The sequence below is a fragment of the Gorilla gorilla genome, chromosome 3 (genome assembly GCF_029281585.2).
Source record: "Gorilla gorilla gorilla isolate KB3781 chromosome 3, NHGRI_mGorGor1-v2.1_pri, whole genome shotgun sequence".
Lineage (NCBI taxonomy): Eukaryota > Metazoa > Chordata > Mammalia > Primates > Hominidae > Gorilla > Gorilla gorilla.
In genome coordinates this window covers 183,146,203-183,171,716 of record NC_073227.2, presented here as the reverse complement: position 1 = coordinate 183,171,716, position 25,514 = coordinate 183,146,203, and the positions used below count along the sequence as shown (strand labels likewise).

Sequence of the window (25,514 nt, the reverse complement as noted above, 5' to 3'; positions counted from 1 at the left end):
TTCTTTCTTTCTTTCTTTCTTTCTTTCTTTCTTTTTCTTCTCTCCCTCTTTTTTTTTTTTTTTTTTTTTTTTTTTTTTTTTTTGAGACGGAGTCTCGCTCTGTCACCCAGCCTGGAGTGCAGTGGCGCGATCTCCGCTCACTGCAAGCTCCGCCTCCCGGGTTCACGCCATTCTCCTGCCTCAGCCTCCCGAGTAGCTGGGACCACAGGCGCCCGCCACCACGCCCGGCCAATTTTTTTTTGTATTTTTAGTAGAGACGGGGTTTCACCACGTTAGCCAGGATGGTCTCGATCTCCTGACCTCGTGATCCGCCCGCCTCGGCCTCCCAAAGTGCTGGGATTACAGGCGTGAGCCACCGCGCCCGGCCTTCTCTCCCTCTTTTTAAAGACAGTGAAAAAATGAGAAAATGATTTGGCTTTCCTTTCCATCTTTCAAAGGAAGGTTTGTTTTCTAGTTTTATTCCCTCAGGTTTTTCAATAATATTATGACTGCTTTAATTGAATTCATAGTCCAAAACATTATGATCACTGGAGTAAACTGAAAAATTATGTCCATTATACAAACAACATAGGTCTTGGTGGAATTTTATAAGCATACATCATGTACTCTCTATATTGCTAAAGTGAACTATCAAGATTTCTCTGACATTTCGGCACATTGGCATGAAGCAGACCAAAATGTGCTATGCGATGTTCCCAAAAGAAGCATATCATGTGCGCCGTAGCCAGCCTAAGTTCAAGTTATACAGTTGGCTCCGTTGTAATTGTAATTGTGCAACACCCATCTGCCCCCACAGATCATCTTTCCTGACATATCATGGTGTCTGCCACCTTTATTAAAATGACTTTGGGAATTGAAGAACTCATAATACATGCATGTGTGGGTATATCTGTGCAAAAAGTCATGACACTTGACACTTATAAATGCAAAATCAGTAGTTGTCTGAGAAAATAAAAACATTGCAGATTACCCAAAATGCAAAACTTGTAGTCAAGGTGTGTTGGAGAAATAGTACTGGGGATTGTACGTTCAGAAAAGAAATGGGCAATTTCTGGAATAAAGCCATAGAGAAAGTTTTATGTGGGTGTGAATCAGAATAAAAAAATGTTCCTTCCCTCAAGCAAAAACACCATAGTTTTTTCTTCTGTTATTTCTTCTTTTTTAAGTAACTAGAAAGAAGGAGTTTGGGGGTATGGGCCCACAAAGTAAATAGACTTCCTCAAATAACTTCTTAATATTAGAGAAAATAAAATGCATTATTTTTCCTGATGGGGAAATAAGCAAGTGTATTCATTTGATTAGAGTCCCTGAAAAATGCTTGTGAGTGGATCCAGTGCTAGATGATATCAGACTCCTGGCATATGATGACACATATCAGTGTGTATGCATTCTGATGGAAAGCAATGTGTGAAATGCTACGACATTATTTGAATAAACAACCTTTTTTATTAAACATGCTTTATCCAACTTAAGAAAATTTCAGCTTAGTTTTAGATACCCACTTCTCTGTCCAAGTAAGTCATGATAGCTGTAGGTGGGACATGTGCATGGAATGTGAATAATCACCCGTCTGGATGATTGATTGCTTCAGTTCACTGAAAGTGTTTGTTTACAAGTTTAAGCAGTCTGTGGAATTTGGCATGACAGGCCCCCTTTCTCTTGCCTTCAAGGCGGCTAGAGCTTCACTGGGATAAGAAATATCACAAATACTGAGAGAATTGCTAAAGGCTATGTAAAGCTTCCAGCATAGCCCATCTTTCATAGAAATATTGATATAGTAGACATAATAAATATTGCATAACCTTCATAATTTTGGCAGTGGAAGTTGAAGCTGAGAACTTTCACTTTTTATTATTTAATTTTTTTTCCCTCTGGAATCTCCAAGTCTATACAGTTTGAGGATTTATTTAAATCATGAGAATGAATAAGGAAGGTTCTGTAGGTTTTATAGGAACGCATATGAAGTATAATATATACTATGGAGCACTCGTATTTTTTTTCTTTAAGATTCTGTTTAGAAATGATGGTTAGCGCTGCAAGCTTTCACGTTTTCTCTCAGTGCTCAAAAAATTTTTTTTTTCTTCCAGGCAAGTTTCTGCAGCAGCGACTCCCTCCAGAGGCTCCGTGAACCGAGGGAAGGGAGTAGGAACACCAAATACGGATCCGTTCAAATAACCAAACGGCAGGGAGAGGCAGCAAAGTTTGGCCAGGAAGATGAAAAGGATCGGAGATGTTTTCAAGAATAGTTGAATAGATTCATTCTATTTCTCCGTCTCCTCCCCACCCGCCTCCCACTCGGTCCTCTCCGTGCTCCACTGCCCCCTCTCTCCGCCCCGTCTTCCTTCCAGAGCTGTGCCCGCAGCGATCTTAGAGTGCGCAGAAACGGCAGTCCCAGCGAAGGCAAAGGCTCCAGCACCGCCAAAGCGTTTAGTTTCTACTGGACTGGTTGAGAATACATCCTGAAGTCCAAAGATGCCCACGCTGACGTTAAGCCTGAATTTTGTTGCCTCGATTGCCGCAGCTGACTCTAGCAGAAGCCCAGTCAAGGGGGCGGCCCCTCACCTCTCGGCGAGTTGATATGCAAAATAGTTACGTCAGATGGTGGGGGCGGGGCACCCCCGGGTTGAGTGGCAGCAGCTCCTGCCTAGGGAGGAGGAGCGAGAATCAGCCTGGTTCAGTGACTGAGACAAACTGGAGGTGAAAGGAGCTGGTACTGTCCACTGTGCTGTCGGTGCTGAACCTGAGACGCGAGCGGACCAGTTGCTCCAGCCCCTGAAGGCAACGCCCTCTTGCACCCTCTGTGCCCTGTGGAACTCGCTTCACCAACAGGACCCATATCAACTTGACAAAGGAGTGTGGTATCGGACGTGGGAGAGAGTCCTCTGTTTGCCACCTGGGCGCTCATTCAGGCGTGACTTTGGAGATTTCTATAGTTTTAGACCAAACTCTTTTTTTTTCCCCAGCTAAGACGATCTTTTGAGAGTTTTTTTTTTTTTATTGTGATTTATATTTCCACAGCGTTTAGGAATCTTTCTGGGGGACTTTTGTGACTGTTAAAATAAGGTAAGAAAAATAATATTGTTATAAATGATTACAAGTGGGGGAGAAATACAGACTGCCATACAAAAATTTAAAAACAAGTTATGCTTATTTTTATAATTTGAAACTGGACTTTTGGCAATGATTGCAAAAATATTTTAATAATTACTATTATTACTATTATTACAAGACAATCTGTTAGTGATTATGCACTAAATTCTAGAGGGGAAGTTGAGAGCTTTGCTTTTTGTGAAGTTGATGTCATTATGTTATATCTTGCTTTATAAATATAAATATTTTAGAGCAATACTTTCAGCAGGGTTCAAAGGATAGGAACCATTCCAGGAAACCCCCCAAATATATTAGCAAATGATGTTAAATAAATCAACCAACAAGTTGTTTAGAACAAATATAATCAAATAATTATTTGAATGGACTAGTCTCTGGTTAATCATCAATATTATTCCTATATCTAAAGCATAGACTTCAAAGTGCAGAGCTCTCTTAACATTTTTTGGAAGGGAGGAGGTAGGTATAGAAACATTTACATCATGCTGGGTCCATTTAGATGTGTTGTTATGCAGTAGATCCAAATAAAACTTGTGAAACTCAGTCTCTGAGCATTCCACAACCCAAGGTCATGTGTATTTCCAAGTTGGGAGCTGTTTGTTCTGCTGTTGACTAGCAAATGTCATCCCCTTGCAACCCCCTCAGGTTAGAGGTGGATGTAAATGGGAAGCTCTGATTTAATAATACAGTATTCGCTTGTATTATAGTCGCTTGTGCTGTTGGTAATTGAATGGAACTGGGAAGCGTGGGCTGAGAAAATGTCTCACTATTTCAGCAATGTTTAACCTCTTGCATGCTTAACAGAGAGCTTTTCTTTACTTAGAATTTTCTTTTGAAGCTATGTTCCTTTTATCAATTGGCAGTGTGTTCTGAGTGTGTACAGAGAAAGAATTCAGTGTGGAAAACGACTGAACAATACTTCTCATAATGAGCAATTATTAAATGATAGAAGTTATCCTGTGCTCTTTGTATTTCTTATTACTATTCATGACTTTGACAGGTGTGATGGTTTGCCTGATAAATGGAATTGTGGTCTCTCATTTATGTCATTTAGTAACATTAGATTAAGTATAAATGATGCCTGGAAAAGGACGGGGGTGGGGGATATTTCCTTTACATTCCAGAGAGAGAGAGTTTAGGTTGCAAGTAGATGTCCAATATTAATAGGAATGAGTTAAATATAAAGCTGTTTCATACTTAATAAGTATTATTCAACTGAATAGATCTATGCTTTTCAGCAGGCGTACACTAAGTTAGGTTTAAATATTTGTATATTTTAAAATATAAAATTTCTACTCTAGTTGCATTAGAGTTACTAGGATGAAGTTTAGCTTTAGAATTTTATGATTTAAACTAAATCCTCTAGGTAGAGATTTTTCATTGTGTTTATTACACAGCCCTACAAGAGAGTGATTGCCACAAGAAATGCATATTGTTGCAAATACTAAAGGTCAAATGTAAATCTTTTGAAGTTGTTCACATGTTTTACCCTAAACAGATGTTCTTTGTAGGATTCATGTCAGTCATGTGATCTTAAATTAAATATTCATACAAATTTTGAAAGCCTGGATTGGGTAGAGGGGCAAAAAAGAATATATAAAACACTGAGCTAGGAAGTTTATACAACATAATCTCCTTTAAATACACAGAGAATCATTCTTTCCACTACAAAGTTTGAAATGTTCTTGTTAAAACTAATTATGTTGGTATAAATATTTAGGCTGTGAAATTTCTAACAGAATTATGGCTTATTTTATTTTCAATTTTATTTATTATCTTGAAACATGAATACATATCTTAATTTTATAACTTATTTGAAAGGCATACTATATATAAACATTATATTTACTCAAAATGTACCTGAGTGTGTCATTGACTTCCATTTGCACAAAGTTTTCCAAGATGTATGTCTTTATTCAAGTATAAATATTTACCTGAACTACCAATATCTGGAATTCTTTAAGATGAAATTTAATGTTTCATCTAACAATAACATATTTAAACACTGAAGTCAAACTATGCTACTGGCAATAATAACCAAAGGTTGACTCAATGAGATTGCAAATGTAAAACATTAGCTGCATTTTTTTTTCTGATTTTTCTACACTTTTAGCTTTTGCATCTTAGTCCTGAAATAAGGTAAAATTAGATTCCCATCATAAGCTCAAATTTAGCATATAGGGGACACTACTTAAATGCAGAATAACATTTCCACTGAAACTAATCAAATTGCCAACTTTGAAGACACTTATGAAAGATATTCAAATGTGGTGGCCCCTTATTAAGTCTTTGATCCACAAAGAAATGACCGTATTTTGGAGTTACAATGAATTCATGTAAAATGTAAAGGATTATTCAGTAACACAACACTGGATGTCTTCTTAAGACATTAACTCATTTCATTACAGACACACTGCAAATATATACAGCACCGTTTGCAGAAAAGTGATGAACTTCATAAAGTCTACAGAAAATTATCAAAATAATTTAATTATACATTACATGACGTGCTCAATTTGTCTTTTTAAATTGTTTCTCAACCTCTTGAGGGTTATCGATCAAACTAAAAATTGAGTCAAAAATGAAATTTATAGATAGATTGTTTCTTCTTACAAATAAAATGCATTCCTGTTTATGTTTTGTGAGATTTAAGATAAGGGTGAATCAATTTGGAATTTTTATTATCAAGGCTGTATATTGCTTGCTTTCTTTTTTTTGTTTTGTTTTGTTTTCTAGTAACTAACATGGGCGATAGAAAAATACAAGTCATAATAAATCTGAAATACTCTAAAAAGTTTGAAAAAAATAAAAATACCTTTTAAAATGATATTTAAGAAGTTATTTGCCTAATAATTTGGATAGTTTTCTTTGAATAATGACCATTTAAAAATAATATTTAAAGCTCATTTATCAATAAGACCCAAAGGCCTTGAATGACATCTTTCTATTAGTTCTTCATATTTGCCCAAAATTGACATAGTATCTCTCGTATTTTTTACTACTTAATATATTATGAAGCTCAAAAGACTCTTGTGAACTAATAAACTAGAAAAAATATTTCCTGTTGTTAGAGTCGTTCTAAGAGTCAAGTGACCAATTATCCTTTACCAAACAGAGTTAATCACCTTCTGCTTCAACGCCTCCAAAATCTTTTGGGTATATCCTACTTTAGGTTAGCTGTAGAATCCCTTGTGGAAATATCCTAATTTTCCAATTAAATTGGTAACCATACAGTAAAGCAATTGGTCCCTCTGTGTTTTAAATCACCTTAGTATTGATGAATTGATATTATTATAATGGATGGGACCATGTTTTGATAAACTCAGAGTTCCAATGGGTTTTCTGAAAGAGGATGAATTAAATAATAGTATAAGTAATTAAGACAATTAGAATGTATATACGAGTGTATGAATTTATGTGTGTACATATATATTTACACATATATGTATATACACATATATATGTAAATTCTACTCTAGAATAAACATGCAAGGGCATGGCCTAGAACATGCAAGTTAAAGACATGCTAGCTATTACAAAATAATTTAGATAATAAGCTGTAACCCTATATATAACTTTTAATGGCAATTTTGTCTTCTAATTACTGTTATTTTTTATTTTGGCTAGAATGCTTGTGCACATACCAGTTTTTTTGGCATTAAAATGACATTTAGAACCTCTCATGCTGATTGGCAAGGCAAGGAACAATTGAAAATGAATATTTGCCAGGAATAAAAAACAAAATGGATGTGTGCATAATGAAGAGTTTATAGCACCACATTAATTATTTAAAAATATGAGTTCTGATAAAGGATTTGGAAATTACAATCTATAAAAGTAAAACATCAAGTTTACTTCCTACAAATCTTCAGATAATAAGCCATGCACCTCTGTAGAACACAGCCTGGATATCCCTGCACATAACATATTTTTATTCCTTGTGTATTAATGTTTTCACACATAAATGTGGTGAAATAAGAGAACAGCTTCACTCTGAACTTTCGTGGTTTAAAATCAAGTAATTAATATTAATTTAATGTGGCTTTTGGTATTAAATTATATAAATCTCTAAAGCAAAGTGGTTGCTTAGTGAGTTCATTTGTATGTCAATACATAGAATATTATTTCAACTCATAACTAGTTCATTGCACAAGTAACAATTCCAAAGCAAAAGATTTAAAAATACTTCTTCATTGAGTTGTATTTAAATATACATTGTAATAGAGAAACTTACTTTACTGATGTATTTTCTCTGTGAATATAGCACCAAGGTAGCAATTAAGACATACGTACAGTAGCAATTAAAACATACACACCTGAACTATATTCCCCAAAGATGATGATGAAATGGAAATAATTTACGTTTTGTAGTTGGACAACTAGATATTGTTTTTTTGTCTCTTGAGTTATTATTATTTTTAAAATTCCAAAACCCTAAAACTAAATGTCCTTACATGAAAACACAAATGCCTACCTGCCCTCTGTAGTTCCATGTCCATTTTCTCAAAGCCGCAGCAATTGCTGTGACTCTACTGTCAATCAGACTCTGAGCTGCCTCACTTAGGATTATGGAATCTGGCTCTTCATATTTCTAAAGAAAAAGAAGCAGTGAGTTGGTACTAGTAAAGACATTTGTTGCTTCATAATGGAGTGTCTATTGATATCATTTGGTCTTTGATCCTGAATTTGCTTTTTCATCTGGGAAAAGGAATAAGATAGACATAGATGCCATTCAAAGTATTAATAGGTATTCATATATATTTTATTGATATCAGGCCATAAACCCATATTAAGTAATGTAACATTTGCATGGCTTTGTAAAGATTGATACTATTGAATTCTTAATTACTCATATGAATATAAGAAAGCAGAAACTCACATCAAATCTCCATACCACTGTATCCTATGGTCACACAACTAGGAATAGATGAATTAGGGAATCAAACCAAGTTTACATGTCTAGTACCTCTATTTAGGTCAAAAGTCCAGTAACTAGCTATATCATTTTCAAAACTAAGCATTTTTACTATGATAATCTCTTTACTATATGTAAATGCCTCTTATTATTTCCCCAAGACTATTCCTTAATTATTAAGACATTGAAATTATTTTATAGCATATATTCTTTAGTATACACACTTTAGAATGCATAATACCAAAGACCTTAAGGGGTTTTCCCTCTGTATTTAATGTTATAAAGATGCTACATTAATTGACCTCATAGAATATTCAAAATTTTAGCAGCAGCCAGTGTTTCCCTTGGTGCCTCAAACAGCATAAGAAACAATAGAATAGAGTAGATAATGTTTCCTAGGAGTTCAAGTTGTTTTTCTTTTTCCCTTAAAAGTCCTACTGGAGATGAAATTCAAACACTTGGTGAAATTTAGACCATTTCAAGCAATCAGCATTTGTGGTATCAACTGCTACTCATACGTAATCCTTCAGATTACTTAGCTACTAAAGTTTTGAACAGTCTGTGAGATTAAATCAAGATTAAATAAAATAATCAAAACAAATGATTAGCTTTGAGGCACAGCACTAAGGAGGTAATCTAAGGCAGGCTCTTGAAGGATTTGGAAACATTAAATACTTTATTCTATTGTTTCTATCTAATTGTATTTGATGTAAAGGGAAATATTGGCCACTAGCTGTTGTTCTTTGTTTTCATATAGCATTTAGGGTGACTGAGAAAGAGAAGAGGTGACTGCTGTTAGCAGTAATTATAACACAGCTCCCAGGTGTGCCAGAAAGTTGCATCAGACTCCCTATTGAATCCCCATTATACAAGTTTTTGGTTGTCTTTATTAAGTGGATCCCAAAGGAGATAGAAAAGTTTGATTTTCTTAAGAATGTTTAACTTTAAAGTGGAAACCGTATAGGGCCTTTTATTTTATATTTTACATACTGGTTAACAATAATCAATGTTTCACTGTTGACATGAAGTCTGGCATAAATGTTTTTAATCTTGAAATTTTTACGAGATTGTGTATACCATTCTTGTAACTCATTGTTCCTCATTCTCTGTGGAGCCCTAGGAAGTCCATTCACTCCAGCGGCTACAATTATCATCTCTTCACAGATATCCTCCAAATCTGTAGCTGTGACCCAGATTTGAAGTCCATTAATGTATTTACAAAGGTCTGCTGGACATTTTAACTCTGATTTCATGGTGACAGCACAAACCCCATGAACTCATGATCTCATCTCTAACATGATCCCCATTCTATTTTTTTTCTGGCAGTCAGTTGATGACAAATTCTCCTTCAATTTACTTTGGTCTAAAAATTTATAAATATTTAAAAATTACATTGTTCTTCCTATACAATACGCAGCAGGTACGCAACTTTTACATCCCTCACTTTATCATGTAGCTTTGTCTGATTCCCAATTCTCTATTTTTCTCTTATCATTTTTACCTTGACCCAGGCTGTCCAAACTGAGACAAAATTATTTTGACATTCTTTACACTAGTCTCCTTATTCTTGTTTCTTCCTGCTGTAATAATAATGAGACAAAATTTCTGATGATTCATAATATCCTGTGCATAGTCTTAAGCATTTATAAACACAATTTCATTTTATATGCATAACAGTTTATAACGTAGATATAGGGAAACCATCTTTTTTTTAAAAAAGTTAAATTATTTTTCAACTGTTATTTTAGATTCAGGGGATATATGTGCATGCTTGTTACCTGGATATATTCCCTGATGCTGAGGTCTGGGGTATGAGTGATCCCACCAACCAGGTACTGAGCATAATACCCAATAATTAGTTTTTCAGCCTTTGCCTCCCTCCCACCTCTCCACTCTTGTAGACTCCAGTGCTTGCTATTGTCATCCTTATGTCCATGTATATACAATATTTAGCTCCCACTTATAACTGAGAACATGGGATACTTGGTTTTCTGTTCCTGTGTTAATTTGCTTAGGATAATGGTCTCCAGCTGCACCCATATTGCTGCACAGGACATGATCTTATCCTTCTTTATGGCTGTGTAGTATTACATGGTGTATGTGTACCACATTTTCTTCATCCAATCTACCATTGATAAACACCTAGGTTGAATCCATGTCTTTGCTATAGTGAATGGTGCTGCAATGAGCATGCAAGTTCATGTATGTTTTTTGTAGAATGATTAATTTTCTTGTGGCTATCTACCCAGTAATTGCATTATTGGGTCAAATAGTATTTCAGTTTTAAGTTCTTTGAGAAATCTCCAAACTGCTTTCTTCAGTGGCTGAAGTAATCTGTATTCCCACCAATAGCGTATAAGATTTGCCTTTTCTCTGCAGCCTCACCAGTATCTGTTGTTTTTGACTTTTTAATCATAACCATTCTGACTGGTGCAAGATGGTGTCTTACTGTGGTTTGATTTGCATGTTTCTGATGATTTGTGACGTGGAGCATTTTTTCATGTTTGTATGTCTTCTGAAACCAAGTTTTAAGGTATTGCCCACAGAGCTGAGACTCAGACCAAGTTTTGTCTGAACTCAACTGCATGATCAGATCCTACTCTTTATGTCCTGCTGTTACACATTTCTTATCTTCTCTGGATTTCTCTTGATTAAAATATGCTTTAAAATGCCACTGTGTTCAGAAATCATCATTAGATCTCTAATTTTTACATTAAGTTGACACTTTCTGCCGCTTTAAAGATTCTTCTAATTGGTTCTACACCCTGCAAGTAGTCAACCTGCTTTTCCATTTTCTGATATGTGAAATGCACACATGCAAAACAAAGATAAGTTAAAATCTAAACCATCACATAGTTCCTTACCCTGTATAAACACAATGTCCTGTCTGGACTGTTGTACTTTCAAGAATCCCTGTTTAGGTCCCACTCTTCTGCATTCAGTCAAAGGTTCTTATAGTTGAAGAGCATACTGTGCTCCCATGTGATTTTCAGAGTTGTTGTAGTTTTTGTTGCAGTAAATGTCATGTCAGTGTCACTTTGGATCTCATCAAAATGTTCATGTTTTTAAAACATATGTATGTTTTCTGTTGTGACATACAAATTATCACAGACTTAGCCACATAAACATTTATTATCTCCGGATTTCCATGAACTGTGAGTCTGGGTACAGGTGAGCTGGCTCCTCTGCTCAGGACCTCACCGTCAAGGTTTCTGCCAGCCCTGGGTTTTTATTTGAGGCTTGAGATTCTCCAAGATCACCTAACAGTTGGCTGGATTTGTTTATTTGCGGCTCAGAACTCATGGAGACTTGCCTCTTCGAGGCCGGCAGAAGAATTAATCTGACTGCTTCTGCTTCTGACCTCTAACCCGGCTTTTAAAGGCTCGCTTATCCAGTCAGGGCCAGCTAGGGTAATCTCCCTTTTGATATACATTTAATTACATCTTTAAATCCCTTCCTTTTTGCCATATAATGTGACCACAAGAGCAATAGCACATTACCTTTGCCGTGGTCTATTGGTCAAAAGCAAGTTATAGGTCCTGCCTACACACAAGGTGAGGTGATTATACAAGAGTGGGTGTCACTGGGATTCAGGTAGTGTTCTGCCTACTGTACCTGGTTGAAGTTTTACTTAAACCTTAGTCTTTATTGCTTGAATGCCACTGGGCTTTTCTTTCTAACCCTAAATTTATCACCTAAACTGTGTAGTAGACAGTCTGGAGTGGCTTTTGGATTTGTTAGTGTGTCGTAGGCTGTTCTTCCTAATTAAATCTTTTATAGGAAGAAGCCTAGAAACTTCTTCTGTGTGTAAAAAAAAACCTGCATAGTTTACAATTACTTCATATATATATAAATTAATTGATCCACATTGGATTTTATTCTCTTTTTATGCTTGCATTTGTTACATAATGCTTTGTACATTTAGGACTGTAATAGATTTATGATGATGGATTTGCTTAATGTTTTTTGATATTAGAGTTTGGTCATCTGCTGTGTTTTCCCATTTTTAACTTTGGTCTCTGACTGAGAACCACACAAAGGATATTTTATTATGAACTTATTGCATGCAACATGGACTATTTTCATGCAAATCAGAAACTTGTATTTAACATTACATTTATGCTCTTTTATAGATAACATAGTAATTATGTAGAAAGTGAACATGACATTTTACACTTGCTATTTAGGAAAAGTGCAAGAAATATACTTTAGATTTACTTTAAAAGAAAAACTTCAACATTTGAAAAAACATGTTCATAAGATCTTCAACAAAAGATTTACATGCTATGGATAATTTTTTCTTGTTTATGTAGTCTAAAGATTAGTAAATTATTGGGCAATGATTTTTACTAACATTAATTACACAGAAAAAAGCCATTGCACTTGCATCTTTTATATACAATTAAAACAATTTTATTTTGACAAAAGCTAAATAAAGATAACTAACTAATAGGTAAATTCGATTTTTCATTCTTTTATAAACAATACTTTAAAAAATATTATTGAGATTATAGTTATTTTGGCTGGGTGCAGTGGCTCAAGCCTGTAATCCCAGCACTTTGGGAGGCCAAAGCGGGTGGATCACCCGAGATCAGGAGTTCAAGACCAGCCTGGCCAACCTAGTGAAACCCCATCTCTACTAAAAATACAAAAAATACAAAATACACGTGTAATCGCAGCTATTCGGGAGGATCAGACAGGAGAATCACTTGAACCCAAGGGGTGGAGGTTGTGGTGGGCCGAGATCATGCTATTGCACTCCAGCCTGGGCAACAAGAGTGAAAGTCCGTCTAAAATAAATATAAATATATATATACATATACATATACATATACATATACATGTATATGTATACATATAATATACATGTATATATACATGTATATTATTATATACATATATAATATACATATATACACACACATATATATAGTTATTTTAAGAGAAATAAATTAATTCGATAAATATATTAAATACCTGCTGTTTCAGGTACCCTTTCAGGTGCTGGGGATGGGTAGCAATGAGAGAGACAGAGTACCTGCCCTACCCTCTCTGTGGTAAGATAGACAATAAGCAAACTAATAAGGCCAAAGTATAATATAATATCTGGCATTGATAAGTGTTCAGGTAAAAAGTAAAACAGGTAAAGTATTACTAAGAGATAAGAGTGCTACCTAAGATTGGAGTTATCATAGGTTCCATCTTCATGCCATTCTGAGGAACACATTAAGTAATTTCTGATTGAAGTTAAGATTCCTTATCATTCTAAAAAGGGTGAATGTTTTTATCCATAATTATAACTGAGAAAACATGGTATTAGTAAGCCCCAGGGACTTTAAGAGCTTATCATCCAGTAAGAAGTCAATACATTTAGGGTGGAAGAATGTTGAATACTGAACATCTACTCACAAAATAGAAGTTTATGATTATCAAGTATTGATGAGATATAATACCTTAAAATCCTCTTGAATGAACTTCAATTTGTAAAATTCTATTCAGTTTTAAATGACAAATTGTTGGCAAAAACCGGAAGGCACATATCATGAAAAAAGTAATTACTTTTTGTGGTTTTCTTGTTAATGAAAATTAGCTTTCATTTTTGTTTGGCACTACAATGTATTTGAAATATGTTAAGTCGGTTTTTTTTTTCTTTCCAGTTTTAAACATACTATACAGAGCATGTTGCAACTAAATTCTGGGACTTAAAGCTAATTTCTGAGTATAAATTTAGACCCTTTTAGCATTGTGCAGTTTGTTTGTTCAGAACTTCACATTTTTTCATAGAAAATTTAAGTTCTCTAAAATGTATGTTCCTTTAAGGCAATGATTGAGTGAGCTGGTATTTATGTCAACGATTCATTATCCCAGACACTATGGCATTATTAGGGAAAGAGAAATGTTTACAACACGTTTTGGGTTTGTGCACATGATTGAGAAACTACAGTGATTGTTTGTTATTATGAAATTGCTTTGTTTATTCAAATAGTGTGACATCATGGGACTATGTAGGAAAAAAAGCAAAAGAAAATAATAGTAATAAAAATACATCTATACCTTTAGAAAATAAACGCAAAAATTAAATGCACAATATATCAATCCTTTGGCAGAATATCAAGAGTTAGTGCGCTTACAAAGAAAATAAGACTTGAAAGAAGTGCATGAATTGTGCCAAAGATTTTCCTGAATTATTTCCTTGGTGAGATTTCTCATAAAGCTATAATTAATTGGAGTAAAAATCATTAAAAACTGAAGAGAAAGTTTCTAGAAAATGCTTTGCATTTAAAGTCTACTTATTTACAATTCATGACAACAACGATTTCAAATTAATACCCTCTGCAACTGTTTATTTTCTTTTAGCCAGTGCCCTGTTTCTCTACATGTCCTGAGGCCTGAGAAAGTCGAAGGGCTTTCATTCTGTTTGTTTCCCTGTCTGTGCACAAATAGTACAACTTAATTGATAATGTCTGTAGTCGGACTGTGTGCCCAGCTGTGAAAACTGCTCCGGATGCTACTCTACTGGACTTCTAGTTAATTATACATGTTTTGCTGAACACTTCGGTTAAGTTAAAAACTGTCTAAAAATCAGTAGAGGGAGCTCAAGAAGGCATTAAGAATATTCTGATTCTGGCCTTCTAGTGCTGCTTTGTTTTGCCTCAAAAATAGTCTTCAGGTAGAGCAAATAAAGGTATTTTTAAATGCAAAATAACTTTTTGAAGTTGCAAAATTTGGAATTGTTTAAATATTTGAAGAAGCCACACTGTTTCTCTTGAAATTGCTGTGTCCTATTTATTATTGGCCTTAAATGGATTTGATTTATAAATGGTTAGGACACTATGGAAACCCTGCTGTGTGATACTCAGGCTTTTACTGCCCCAGTTTCTAGATCTTAACACTGGGCTCTTGATCCAGAAAATAGAATGTGACAAGATGCCAAGTATACAAGAGACTTCTGTAAAGCACCAGCAGGCTTAAATTAATCTGTGATAGTCATTAGAATATAGCAGGTCACATCCTAAAATTTTGCTGTTTAGCTCAACTACAATGGACTTAAACATCATTTTTTGTTCTATTTCAGAACCTTTCAAACTTTTAAAACTGGCAAAAAGTTAGAGAATATCAGTCTTCAGAAACTGTTAAACAGACAGTATATTTTGAGTTAGCAACTTCATACCAAGGATCATGTCCTATATTTATATACCTTACATATTTGAAAATAAAAACTATCTCAAGTTATTTTTGATTGGGATGTTGCTACATGATTTTTAAACATTCTGCTCAAAATATAGAACCTGCTAATTTAAAAACTTTTTCCAATTAAATTTTTTTCTTTTTTCTTTTTATCAGAGAGAAAGAGTATCATATATGCCCTAATGATTCAGTTGAATACCTCCATTGGAGCATTCTGGAAAAAGAAACAAAACTGGATTTCTAATGATTTAACATAGCTTCATGTGATAGTGTTATTCATTCCTGATTTCATACTAAAGTAATTGATTTCTCTATAATGGCATTTTTGCAATTAGTTGATCCCTCCTATATGAAATTTAAATTTAACTGCAGCACATGTGATTTATTGAGATTACATTAAGGCCAAATTTTAGTAAAATTTGCTATTATTTGGCATGCAGTTTTTATGTAAATGTCTAGTGATCTACAAACTTTTGAAACGTATATTTGAAATCAGTTATGCTTTTATTATTATAACATTTCCCCAGAAGTTGAATTACTTGGTAAAATCACATGAACACTTTTAAGTAATAGGAATAGGTATTGTCGTATTATTTTCCATGATGATTACATCAATACATTCAGACTAGCAATGGTTGAGATATTATTTAACCACAGTGTTAGGTGCCATGATTTTGTTAAGAGTAAAAATGCACTCTGGATTTTTATTTACATTTGCTTATTAGTGAATGCGATGTTTTAATGTTTTTTTCTGGTAGTAATTCTTCTGTTGTAACATTTCTTTATGTCTTTGAACATTAACTTAAAAGAATCTTAACTTCATTGTACAGAATCAATGAAAATAGATGCCATAGAATAATAATTGTTTATTGAACAATTATTGTACCTCAGACACATTTCTAGACACTGTTAATTTATTTTGATAAAACTTTAGAAGAGCATTTAAGGTAGAACCAAGCTGACATCAAGGTTTCTGGGAGGTTACAGCCCATACTGCCTCAGACAGGAAGCACACGTTTCTCTCTGTCTCAAAAGGCCCCAATGATCTCTGTCTTATATTAAGAACTCTGTGGCTTTACTGTTATATTTTCCATGTAAACTGATTTTTCTTCCATGTCGAAAGTCTTCCTTTAAAAACATTCGGCCCAGTATGTCTTTCTAGGAAGCACTTGGCCTTCTCAAGTATGTAAATATTTATTCAAAATAACTTATCTCTTGAATATCTAGGATTCCAAACAAAATATATTATTCTGATACAATCCTGATTAGCCAGTATTCTTTAGGAAGTTCTAAACTGTTAGCAAAAACCAAAAGCACCACAAATTAAAAATTTCCTTAATTTAGAGGAAAAATAAAACAAATTTTATTAATGTGGTTATATATCTGTTTTTCATTCAAGTCTTACCACTAAATGGCGGAATAGTGAAACTTCTATTTCAGGCATACTCCACATGTTTTATCTTAGTAACAGATGTCAAACTGAACATAGTATTGAAACTGAGTTACAAATTAAGTAAAATCATAAGGTAGCATTTCTACCAGGAACAAAAATATTTTTCAGAAGCACGTTATATGTGTGTGCTTATATATATACATATATACATATACACACACAGATACAAATATATAGACAAATTGAAACTACATGGACTTTTTTGATTTTTTATTTTTTGAGAGACAGGGTCTTGCTCTGTCACCCAGGCAGGAGTGCAGTGGCATGATCACAGCTCACTGCAGCCTCCACCTACTGGGCTCTAGTGATCTTTGGGGGGGATGATGCACATTAGCCCTTCAAGTAGCTGGAACCACAGAGATGCAACAACACACAGAGCTAATTTTTTTTTTTTAATTTTAGATTTCTTTGTAGAGATAGGGGTCTCTCTGTGTTGCCCATGCTGTTCTTGAACTCTGGGCTTGTGAGCCACCACATCTGGCTAAATTTTTTAAAAAATATTTTTATATTTTGGAGAGATGGTTGGTCGGCGGGGTACAGTCTCTCTATGTTGCCCAGGCTGGTCTTGAATTCCTGACTCAGCCTGGATTACAGGCTTGAGCCATCAAAGTGCTGGGATTACAGGCATGAGCCACCGCACCCAGCATACATTGACTTTTAGTGGGAAGAATCTTTTGAATGGGTTTCATTTCAATTACTCAACACTTCCAGATTTGTTGATAATTCTAAACAGATAACATTCAGACACTTCAGTTTTTGGGAGTGTTTTCAAAACAATTTTTGAATATTAGAACTCTGTGGGCCACAGAGCCATGATCACATGGTAAATGACACACACATACAAAAGATTTTGGTTTTGACCTTGCAGTATTTTTCCTCAAACAAGTTTGGCTAGAGTAATCTCACATTGTTTTGTTTGATTGATTGCTTGGCTTGTTTTACATATAGTCCTTTCAGGGTGCCTACTAAGTCTGTTGTTTCTGAAGAGTTTACTCACTGAAATCACTATAGCACTTAAAATTCATTTAGAATTATAGATGCTGCATTCATTGAAAAATGGTTGGATTGATCACTTCTTATTGAAATGCAGGTTAATAATGCCTGACTCAGAAAATACAAAGTACAGTAATAAATCACGTGCACTTTGGAACATTTCATTCATATTTAGAAGGCATTATAAAATAATGTTACATGTGTAAGATTAACACAATAATCTTTTTGAGGGTATGAACTACAAAGATGATAATTTATTATTGACAGTGGACATGCTAATCATTTATTTTGAAAACCTATTTTTATAATGTATAAATGTATATATACATCATCTTTAAAACTTTTAATTAAATTAATAGGTGTTTTTAGACCTATTAATATGCAGATAAGTACATTTTCAATAAAGCATTATGTTGATATATTAAAATTTGAGGACTCACTGGAATCACAAATATATTAGATATAATGATTGAAAATGCATTAAAGGTCCAAATTCAAGACACAAAAGGAATTTAGGATGACACAATAATTATCACACTAAAAAACATAAATAGTGCATTTTTATCTCAGTGTATTTTGGATTGTGTTCAGCCATTTTTCAATGACAGGCTAGTTGAGATATTCAGAGGGAAGATTTGGTCAACCAGCTTGGAATTGTCTAATTTATTCACCAAGTCACCTAACATGGGAAGGTTCAAATAGCTTCAATGTTAATATATTTATTTATTAGTTGGAGATATCAAATTTCACTAAATATTGAATAGTGATCTGCCAGATTCAAGGTAACTCAGGTTGTGGCTTAAGTAAAGGTGGGTTGGTTGGCTAGGTATAAATGTCTTTTATTTGCCTGAGTAATCTTCATATTTCAAACATTAATTGTTTTTTTGGAGGCGGAGTTTCGCTCTTGTTGCCCAGGCTGGAGTGCAATGACGCAATCTCAGTTCACTGCAACCTCTGTCTCCTGGGTTCAAGTGATTCTCCTGCCTCACCCTCTCGAGTAGCTGGGATTACAGGCACCTGCCACCACGCCCAGCTAATTTTTTGTAGTTTTAGTAGAGATGGGGTTTCACCAATGTCTGGTCTTGAACTCCTGACCTCTTGATCCACCCACCTCAGCCACCCAAAGCGCTGTGATTACAGGCGTGAGCCACCGCTCCTGGCCCAAACATTAATTTTATAGATACAAATGAATAAGAAGTAGAAAAACTAAGGAAACAATGCAAACAATAAAAACTTTCTGGAAAACCTCTTCAAAGAAAAGATAGTAAACTGATCTCAAGGAGAACTGTAACTTACAGAGTACACAATAATGTGACCTGTATGAGGATTTATCACTTTATTTTGTATTTTCTTATAGCAATAGAGCGATTGTATAATTCTGTACTACAAATAATCTTACTGCTTTTGTTATTGGCCATACTTTAAAAAATCAAGCATGAAAGAACAATTGTAGACTCAAAATCTACCTTTTGCCTGTTGTGAAGACAGCTTCTTGTGAAATGCTTGTTGATGTTGAACTTGTTCGACATTTTTTGAAAAGTAGTATTTTTATGTTAAGTTAGGGAATGTTAACTAAGGAGAAATAGGAGAAACTATTTCTTAGTTTCTTAACTTAGAAACTAAGAAACTAATTTCCAGATTAACTAAGAAACTAAGAAACTAATTCCGAGATAAGAATAGTTATAAAATTTTGAAGGAAATAAAAATAAGAAAACAAGTGAAATCATAGTTAAGAAGAGCCTACAGAAACAGGATAACTAAATTTCATGTTATGTTCTGAATGGGATCTTCAGAAAGAAAAGGATGTTAGGACCAGGTGCGATGGCTCGCACTTGTAATCTCAGTGCTTTGGGAGGCCGAGGGGGGCAGATCACTTGAGGTCAGGAGTTCGAGACCAGCCTGGCCAACATGGTGAAACCTCATCTCTATTAAAATACAAAAATTAGCCCGGGCATGGTGGCGTGCACCTGTAGTCCTAGCTACTTGGGAGGCTGAGGCAGGAGAATCACTCAAACCTGGGAGGTGGAGGTTGCAGTGAGCCAAGATCCCACACTGCACTCCTGGGCAACAGAGCAAGACTCCATCTCACACACACACAAAAAGAAAACAAAGAAAGAAAGAGAGAGAGAGAGAAAGGAGAAAGAAAGAAAGGAGGGAAGGAAGGGGAAGGGGAAGGGGAAGCGAAGGGAAGGGAAGGGAAGGGAAGGGAAGGGAAGGGAAGGGAAGGGACATTAGGTAAAAAACACAGAAACTCAGAATAAGGTGTGCCTCAGTTAATAGTAAGGTATTGGCATTGGTTTATTAGTTGTGACAAATGTGAAGTACTAACATGAGATGTTAACAATAGGGAATACTAGGTGTTGGGTATGTGATAACTGATATATAGTATATGTACCATCTTTGCAACTTTTCTGTAAATCTAAAGCTATTATAAAATTTAAAAAATGAGTGAAACATAAAATATGTTATAAAAAGGTTCTTTTAGCTATAGATATAGTGATGTCAGTATGGTATTAAAGAATTTACTCTAGAAAGGAAATTCTATTTTTGATCCTTCTGTTGGAATAGATGCACAACAAAGTGACATGGATGTTTCAGTTACAAGGGAAATATTCTTCAGATGGATAGACAGATAGATGCATAGATTCATAGATAGATATATAAATACATAGATATGGACGTTACATTTACATAGATATCTCCAAGTGTTAGAAAGAAAACAACATTGGGTGCTTAATTGGTTACGCTTTAGGTTCCACAAAAATCAATATTATTTCCTTTACTATCATGCATATAAATAAGAAATTATCAAAACAGGAATCTTTTAATTATAAAAAATCAAAATCTTAACTATTATTATGAAACTGTGAAATAGTTTTAGTCTGTTTATCTCCTCCTAAGTATTGCATAAACTACCGTCTCATGATCTGGTCACAGAGATTGAGTGAAAAACATTCCCACTTAAACAAATCACTTTTTTAGAAAAAAGTTTAGGAAATTCAAAATAGTCTCTCCACTGGCCTTGGAGAATCATCATACACATCAGGACACTCTAAGCTTTACCACACTAAACTTCCTAAAGTTTGGTAGAAATTATTAATACTCACCAATGTTTTTGATTCTCTAAACTATCTGAGCATATGGAAATATTATCCTTTCTAATTCTTCCTATGTTAGGTATGGCCATGTGACTTGTTTGTTCAGTAAAATAATAGAAAAGACAGTATTATCTCCATCTGGGAGTATTTAAGAGCTGATGCATGATTCTCCGTTTTTTTCCCTTATTATGGAATATCCTCATGTCCATGTTGAGACAGGGCTGTCATGAGATAGGCTACTCTTCATCAGTTTGTTTTTAATAACTTCATGAAAAGACTTTTCCTTGCCAACCTTCAGTGCATATGTAGGGAAAGCGAGAAATACACTTTTAGGTCCCTGAGATTTGGGAATTGCTTGTTGTATAAAATAGAAAATTATGACTGTAAATATTGTATGGAAACCTCTTTAAACTTGCATTTTATAGATATTTTGAAAATAGAATTGTATTTCTATCATACCTATCAGTAACATCCCACTTACGCTTTGTGTGTTTTTAGATATACATTTTGATTCTTATTTCCTAAAGCTCATCATGTTGAGATAATTTAGATATTTCCTTTTCACTACTTAAAAAATAAATTCTGATATTTTATATGTTTATGGCTATCTTTATAGGTAAATATGCATGCCTATAGAGATTTACATTTGTGTATATGTGTGCACTGGTAATGAATATGTGTGTATTCATTACATATTCATTGTATATATATGAATATACATTGTATATTGTATTCATTGTATATGAATATACATACAATGAATATATATTGTATTCATTGTATAATGAATTGTACAATATGGAAACTTATTTTTTAAAATTTAGGGGGGAGTCTCACTTCTTAATTTACCACCTACAGGAATAATTTTGTGTGAATGTTTACCATTTAAAAGTAGTTTTACATTAGACAGCATATGTTTTTATAAAAATTTACATAAGAAAATTCCAAACAAATAACAAATTTAAAAAATTTAATGAACCACATTATAATTATATGTATACACCATATTTCACCTAATTCTCTTTGCTTTTCTGTATTGGTATCTTACTGCAATATGTATTCACTTTTTCGTGGATCATTATATTTGTCTAATCAGTTTTTTCAAAAGAACCATGATATTCTTGATGTTTACAACCTCATCACCAAGAAGCACTGCTTTGTATTTGGTGTCATCATGCAGACCTGACAAGGCTGTTTAAAATATTAAGTTGAGTTTGATTCCATACTAATCACACACTCTGTATTTGAGTGATTGCATGCATCATAGCATACTCTGACATGTCTGATTGTAGTGAATGGAATGAAGCTCAAATAGTAACTTAGAAATAAATTTCCATTTGGAATAGCCTTGTAGGAGAAGAGTTCAAATTAAATCCTCTTAGTGCATTAAAATGCAAATATAAGAAGGCAATCCAATTGAGTTACATCGATAATAGAACATATAACACAAATGGAAATTCCTCCCAAATAATTAAGTTATAGCTATATAAATCACTGATGTGTGCATTTGAATTTTGTTCCTTGGGTACATGCTTGAAAGTTCACTAACTTTGGATCACATTAGAATATGTTTTGTTTATCTCTCGCAGACCAGTCTCTAGGCAAGTTCTTTTCTCCACTGAGGCCAATGAAGGCTCGTCCCTGTTCTTCACTGTATTTGCTGTGCTATAACTAAAGCTTTAAGCTCTGCCAGCAGGTTTTGTTTTAGACATAATTATGGAAGCTCTTTACTTGGGCCATCACCCTGCGAGGTTCAATGTCTTGAGCTTTTTCAGTAAATAATTTTGACTCTAAAATATGCATTATCATGAGAACAATAATGTTTGTACTTCTGTTATATAATCTTGAAGGGAAAAATACAAAAAACTTGAGATAGTTCTGCTTAGAAACTCTGCAAAGGTATTTTTTTTCCTGCCATGTGTGTGTGTGTGTGTTTAAAGTCAGATACAATGTAACCTTTTTTCCTGGTGTGTGTGTGTGTGTGTGTGTGTGTGTGTGTGTGTAAAGTCAGATACAATGTACCCTTAGCTTTTAGGATTTAGGATTCTAAGCCTTAGTGTTTTAAACAGTTTGTAATGATTTAAAGATCCAGATGCCCTAAAATATTCAACTTATAACAATTATGGAGGGCAATTAATATTGCAGTAAAAAGAGAAAAACAGAAAATAATATGCTTTGGACATTTAAATTGATAATGATGCTAATTTTGTATGCAATTAGCATGGAGCATTAACAATGGTGTTCACCTGTAAACATATGAAGGATTGCTTTTGGTCTTCCAAAACAATCATTTGCTCTCGGCTTTAAATTATGTAAGAAACACTTTTAAGTGATAGCATACATCCATAATTAAATATTAAAAATAAAATAAAATTGAAATAAATCAAATGGAATTTATTTAAATTTAGAACACATATTCCAATGCCTAAATATAAATCAAGGTAAAGTCAATAATCTTTACAAGTTAGTTTTTATCATTGTAATTTAATATCTCTACAAGAAACAAAATGACCTAAGTAAATAAAAATTACAGATGGCAAATTATTTAAAAAAAATAGAGGTATTGTTTAATTTTTCTAACGTTACCTATAATCAGATATCAGCATTTTTTAGCAGGAGGTATCTCTCTTAAGATATTGCTACACAATTACAGACGTAACATTTAAATCTTTAAATGATGATGACAATCAGAAATATCCCAAGAACGAAGTAGTTGATTTTCTCATTAAATAATAATGATAGTAACAGTTGTCATTACTTGAGAGCCTAGTGTGTGTCAAAGCAATGTATTAGGTATTATGCATACATAATCTCATTTAATTGTTAAAACAGCTTCACATGAAGGAAAGATTACACAGATGAAAGCTGAAGTAGAAAGACTAAATAATTTGACTAAAGTCACATAGCTAAAAATTGACAGTCAAAATAAAATTCATGCAGGTATGCATGTTTATGACTGAGAATGCTTGTTCTGTCATCTTTTACCTTTCATAAAAATCGGAGTATATCAATAACTATATTATATCTTCTTTTAGCTACTCAAAGGCATTGCTCCAAGGGTCCCCCATTCTTTTTCTTCCTTATCAATTTGTATCACTGTCCTGGATCATTTTTATTAGCATGAAAGAATGGTGCTATTGTCGCTGTCTTTAAACTCAACAAACTAGCAAAACTCTCTAGATCACGATTATTCTTCATCTGTCATTCTGTTTCTCTTCTTTATTTTATGCCAAAATTCATTGATGAGCTGTCTCTATCCACTGTCTCAAATTTCTCTCTATATATTCTTTCTCAAATATACTAGACCATTTCTTTAATTCTATTTCCATCAAGGTCAGCAATAATTTACAGATTATTAAATACCTTGGGGTCAATTGCTAGCTCTCAATAATGCTTGAACTATCAGATGATTGGCCATAGCTGAGATAATTTTCTCATCCTTCAAACATTTCCTTTACTTGCCTTTCAGGACACCACACTCTCATTTCCTCCTGACCCTCAGGCCACATCAACTCAATTTTCTCTGCAAGATCTTTGCCCCAACTCCAAAGCCAGGTTTCTTAACAAGGTCCTAAATTTGGCACCACTGAGATTCCGGGTGGGTAATTATTGATTGTGGGGGTTGCCCTACACATTGTAGGATGTTACGCAGAATTTCTGACCTCTACCCATTAGATACAATAGCACCTTCATTTCCCATTGGAACAACCAAATATTCAGGACTAAATTACCTTTGGTGGAGAACCACTGCTCTCAATGGTGGAATACTCTCAAGCTCTTCTTTCTACCTGTGTACACTTCTTTCTACCTGTGTACACCTCCTCAGTACTCCCATTCATGACTTTCAATACCTGCTATTTGGGGCTTGACCTCTCTCTGTACTTCCACACTTGTATATGGAACTGCTTTCTCTACATATACATTTGAATATCTGTGAAGCCCCTCAAACATAAGTATCACAATCTGAACTGGTTATCTTCTCCTCTTCCCGCCACCGCCACCAAAAACATGCTTGTCCTGCGGAATTCTCTGCTTTTCTAAATACTTGTCTTAGTTCATTTGCATTGCTCTAAAGGAATACCCAAGCCTGGATAATACGAAGAAATAAGGTTTATTTGGCTTACGGTTCTACAGGCTGTACAAGAAGCATGGTGCTAGCATCTGCTTCTGGGAATTATCTAAGGAAGCTTACAATCATGGCAGAAGACGAAGACAGAGCAGATGTATCACATAGCAAAAGAGGACCAAAAGAGAGAAGGGAGGGAGGTGCCACACTCTTAAGCAACCAACTCTTGAGTGAACTAATTAGCTAGAATTCACTCATTACTCCCATTGACTTCCAATTTGAATGGCCATTCTTAAGAGATCTACCCCCATGACCCAAACACCTCCCACCAGGCCCTACCACCAACATTAGGGATCAAATTTCAATCTCAGATTTGAAGAGGACAAATATCAAAACTATATAAATACTTATGTTAACATCTTGGGGTCATATTAACCTCCTTTCTTTCTTCTACTCCTCATATCAGATTCTTCAGCAATTCTTTAAGGTTAACATCAGAATACATGTCAAACCTGGACATTGTTTTATCACCTCCACTGCTGTTACCTTTGAACAAGTCAGTGCTATTTCTACATCGATTATGTTACTCTTAAGACTGATCTCCTTGCTTTTTTATCTCTATCCTTAATGTATTATCAATATATCAGTCTGAATGATCTTATGAAACCTAAGTCAGGCAATTTCACTCATCTG

General features: G+C 34.3%; 1 protein-coding gene across 4 annotated transcripts in view; it reads left to right on the top strand.

Moving 5' to 3' along the window:
- Window positions 1-25,514, top strand: part of FSTL5 (follistatin like 5) — an 807,335-nt gene that overhangs the window by 37,290 nt on the left and 744,531 nt on the right. For 2 of the 4 annotated variants that reach the window (XM_055384072.2, XM_055384069.2), the window contains exon 2: window positions 2,088-3,063. The gene's annotated coding sequence lies outside the window, so the exon portion shown is untranslated. Of the gene's footprint in view, window positions 1-2,087; window positions 3,064-25,514 lie in introns of those variants that run through there. The other 2 variants (XM_019026097.4, XM_055384071.2) reach the window with 1 other exon arrangement.